This window comes from Sipha flava, unplaced genomic scaffold (genome assembly GCF_003268045.1).
Source record: "Sipha flava isolate LNK unplaced genomic scaffold, YSA_version1 217_pilon_pilon, whole genome shotgun sequence".
Classification (NCBI taxonomy): Eukaryota; Metazoa; Arthropoda; class Insecta; order Hemiptera; family Aphididae; genus Sipha; species Sipha flava.
In genome coordinates this window covers 335,246-340,450 of record NW_020272843.1, presented here as the reverse complement: position 1 = coordinate 340,450, position 5,205 = coordinate 335,246, and positions in this window count along the sequence as shown.

Sequence of the window (5,205 nt, the reverse complement as noted above, 5' to 3'; positions counted from 1 at the left end):
GATGATTACGGAGGTGTTGCCATAGCCGCATATCATTCGATACATATCAAAGAAATTTCCATTACAAACTCACTAAAAAATGATTTACTTCACCATTCAATCAATCAGGTAGGCATACAGGCGTTCTGTAATACTGAAAATTCCCTTATACTATGGTCTTTGTACATTACTCCTTTCTCCAACCTTTCTATGGCTATACTCTATAATATTTTTCAACTCAATGGCCCTGACTCTATTTTAGGTGGGGACTTAATCATCATTCTTCTTGGGACAATAATAACAATTAAAACCTCCGTGGAGAGTCTATTTATACTTCCATTAATAATCTCAACTTAAGTATATTCAACTCCAGTGTCTCAACGTGCGTAAACCGTCCCCTTTTCTTTAACACTGCGGTTGATATTACGGTTACGTCCACTGCAATTTCTTGGACTCTTCCCTGGTCCCTTCTTCATGAGCCCAACAGCAGCGATCATTTTCCCATAATTATTGAACATGTCTCTATAATTCTAGTGCTCTCGTCTTCAAATTATCCGTATACCTTTGTTTCCAAATTAATTTTCTCCAAGGCTGATTGACCTCTGTTTTCATCACATTTAGATTCACTTATATATTCCTGTTCTTTCTGTAATTCTCCTTTAGTGAACTATGACAATTTCTTCGCTCTTCTATACACTGCTTCTAATTACGCGATTCCTGTTAAATCAACTTCTTCCAAATTCTCATCCACTTCGCCTATATGGTGGAATTCATCTTGTTCCAAGGCAATTCAAAGCCGTTCCGATGCCTTCAAAACATTCAAGTCTTCCGGTTTCACTCGCGACTTTCTTCTCTACCAAAATTCCTACTAAAAAACCAAAAGTATCCTTAAAACTGCTAAAAAAAATTCCTGGATGAATTTTTACTCTACACTGAACTACTCAACCTGTATTTAACATCTTTGGGTCATCGACAAAAAATTTAAAAATTGCGTTAACTATCCCTTTACTTCGCTCAATGAGGACTGGTTCCCTTCTTTCTGTAATAAGATACTTCATCCTTATTTTCCCTCACTTGAGGAATCCTGCCGCAGATAATACCAATTCCTAATAATCTTGAGCCTAATCATCATGTTCTCTCAGCGCTCTTCAGTCCTAAAGAACTTTTTTCAGCAATTTCCTCACGCTCTTTATCAGCCTCTGGCCTGGATGGAATTTTAATCATTGTCCTCCAAAACATCTCGAACAAAGCTTCTACCCGTATTTTAAATATCTTAAATGATATCTGGGTTTCAGGCACGATATCTGATTCCTGGAATCAATACCATGTTATTTTTCTCCCTAAGTCCAATTTTCCTTCTGCCGCTCACAGACCTTTCGTCTTATCATCCACTATTTGTAAAAATCGTTGAATCTATAATAAAAATTCGCCTTGATTGGTTTCTGAAAAAGAACAACCTTGTCCAAAACAATTTGTTTAGATTCCGACGCAGTATGGGTACCATCGAATGTTTATGGACTTTCGTTGGACAGGTTTATAAATCTTTTTGCGATAAAGAATTCCTAAGCTCTTCATTCATTGATACCAAAGGCGCTTTTAATACAGTACATATTCCTACCCTGATTTCTGTTCTTGCTTCCCTTCATGTCCCAAATTTGGTGTGTAATTTCATTTCTTCATTATTTTCTTTACGGAGACTTAAATTCACTTTTCCTTCCGGATCTGTCTCATACAGTCTATCATATAGAGGAATTTCTCAGGGGAGTTATCTCAGTCCTCTTTCATTTAATGTATACATTTCTCCCATGTACCTCTCCTTAATTTCTCTTAACTTTAAAGTCCTTCTATACGCGGATAATGTTGTGCTATTTTCTTCTAATTAATTTCTTAAAAATTCCTGTGAAAATGCTCTAAGTACACTATCATCTAATCTATCTGACGTGTATTTTAAGAAGAGTCACATTATGATTTTTACTCGCAGGAAATTAGCTTTTAATCCTCATATATTTTTTTGATAACCAAATTATTTTCCCCTCGTCCTCTGTCACTTATCTTGGCCTTAAACTCGACCCCAAACTGAGATTGGTTCTTCAGTTCAATTTTCTTAAAGGTGTAATATCTGGTTGGTCCAATTTTTTTTCGGGCCACATCTGGCACTAACTGGGGGTCACATCCTTCTAGCCTCCTTAAAATCTTTAACACAGTCATCAGAGCAAAATCTGACTATGGATCTTCCTTTTCTCCTCTGCTTCTCATTCTAACCGTAAAAAAGTTAATTATATTCTGGCTTTTTGTCTTCGTACGATAGTCGGTACCTCGCACTCATCTCCTCTAGTCAGCTTAGAGGTAGAATGTTCTTGTCCCCCTATCGAAATAAGAAGTCAATGCCTTGCTGGGAAATTCTGCTTAAATGCCTATCTTCACCTAATCAATCTCTCTTCAACACTTTTGCTTCTATTAAAACTTCTTGGACTTACGTACCTAAAATGCTTCCTATCCTAGCCTCTGTCGCTTTCTCTTTTTCGGATTTTTCTCCATCCATTTATCGCTCCAGCCTTTGCAATTATATGACACTCCGTATCTCGCTTCAACCTATATTCCTGAAATCACCATCTCTCCTAATTCCATTGGTTACTCCCCTAGTGATCTATCACGCCTCCCAAACTCCCTTTTTGATTCCATGTTTAATGATTTTATCTTACTCAATTTCCCACGCTATCTATTAGTCTTCACAGATGGTTCCGTTTCGCACGGATCTGCAGGATTCTCCTTCTATATTCGTACTCTGAATATTTCTTTTTCTGAAAAATTGAACTCTCTGGCATCATCTTTTACCACCGAATGTTATAGAATAATTAATGCTCTTCAATTCATCTTCAATATTGATTTCAAAACCTTCCTCATTATTTCTGACTCACAGTTTTGCCTCCTCGATCTTTCCTCAAGCTCATTCAATCCCTTCCTCTCTCCCTTAATTCTCACCATCAAATTCTTAATTTATCGTATTAGCCTCAATGATAAAATTGTCAATTTTGTATGGGTTTCTAGTCATGACGGTATAGCTAGCTATGAGCGAGCTGATATCCTGGCTGTTTTTACAAAATTCTCTTCACATCCTTCCATTTTTAAAATACCTGCTTCTGATCTCCTTACTATCCTTCGCAATGCTTGGCAATCTACTTGGTGCTCCTACCACATAACTTCGCCACTTGGTATAGACATATTTCTCCTATAATTCTGAAGTTTCCGTGGTTCAGCAAAATTAACATTCTAGGCGTTTGATCGTAGGATTTACCCACCTCCGTATTGGGCACAGCCTCCTTTCCCATCATTTTTTCAAGCTTTCCCTTAGTTCCTATCCGCTCTACACTAGTCTTCATGAGGATTCAATGTGATTTTAATCACATTATATTTAACTGTCCTTCTATTCTTTCTAGCAGACAACTTCTTTTCTCATTCTTATCTTCCCTTTGTTATATAATTCCCGATTCTAATCTTCTCATTGACTCCCGCTCCATTCCTGTCATTCATTCCATTATTAATTTCAACTATTCTTCTGGCTTCCTTATTTAATTTATACACAATTATTTTTAGATAATTAGTAATTTTTCATGTATAATTTATCTAATTGTATTGTAGTATAGTTCATCAACTAAGGCAAAATAAATTAAGAAAAAAAAAAATAGATATTCAATGAAATAACTTTCATGTATGATTTCATACTTTAACTATGACATATACACATATAATAAAAATACATAAGCTCAATTTTTTTTGTATGGGTTTAAAATCAAAAATGTCTGAAATTGTAAAAATTTGCAAGTTATTTTGTATTCAAAAATATATAACAATTTGGTTTTTTAAATTGTTGAAATATATACTCATATAGGTACAAATATAAATATTAATTTAATCATAATATTTACTAATCTAGTATAAATTATATATTATTTTTAACTTAGTTCGTAATTTATAATTAATTAATTAATTATTAATTTTTTAACTAATTAAACATAAGAAAACATTTTATATTATAGGTTATTTAATGTTTAGTATGTAATGTACTACAATATTACAAATATTTATTTTTATTTTTAAAAATTTATATTTAAAAGAATAGTAACCTAAAAACAAAATAATATTTTCATCTGTCATGATGTTGTCTAGTTAAAACATAGACAAATACTAAATAGTTAATACATGTTTAATGAAAAAAGTAAATATACGATTAGTTATCATAAATATCGTAGGTACCTAAATAAACATGCAGTACAAAAATGCTCGGGTGTTGGTATAAATTAAAACGACCAGAAAATGTTGTTTACGTGGTTAAAATGTCGCTGATAAAATAACGCCCTTGTGTTGTCGGCCTTATGATAATCTTACTCTAATTTAAGAAATACGAAATAAATTAGTTGCACGGATACAATTGGCAGTTGGCTAATAAATTAAATTGTCATATTAACCAAATACAAATCGGCAAACACAGAATATAAAATAACTAAAGATGAAACAAAACAAATAATAAATAAAAAATATTTTTTTTTCTCTGAATTTTGAATTTTTTTTTTTTGAAAATTAAAGTATAAACGAGTTATTTATTTGAATTCTTGAAAACAATGGACTAATTTATTTTGAGGAGACTTTGGGCATTCTTGGGGGGGGCTAAAACTCCCAGCCTCTCCTAGTTGGACTCATGTTCATGTGTTCAAATATGGGAAGCATTGTTAAATGTAGGCCTATAATAGTCTTTAAGTTTGCCTATACAGAACTCCTTATTAGCTGTCATTTTTGCGTGCACGTTCGAACCAGTCTTTGGTTCGTGGTGTTAGGGCCATTACCAAACATAAATTACGGTAACGAGATCGTCACCAATGAATTGAAAATACTATCATAAATAACAATAATAATAATAACAATCTGCGAAATTAACGTACAACGCCCGCGGTTGGTGAAGTGATGAAAAAAATATTAGTAACTGTCTACCATTCGTGGTACACTCGTTGAACTCTATATGATAACATATAGTGTTCAATGGGTACAACACGATTCAGAATAGTCGTCGTTTTTACGTGGCTATCAATGTTTGTTGACGGTCGACCGATTAGGAAAACGAGCTAAATAAAAATAAAAAACTGAACACGGTCCGCGGGGATAATTAGATCCAGCTGGTGCGGCGACACTGGGACCAGGCGATTTGAACGGCGCACTGTGCATGCAGTGCAA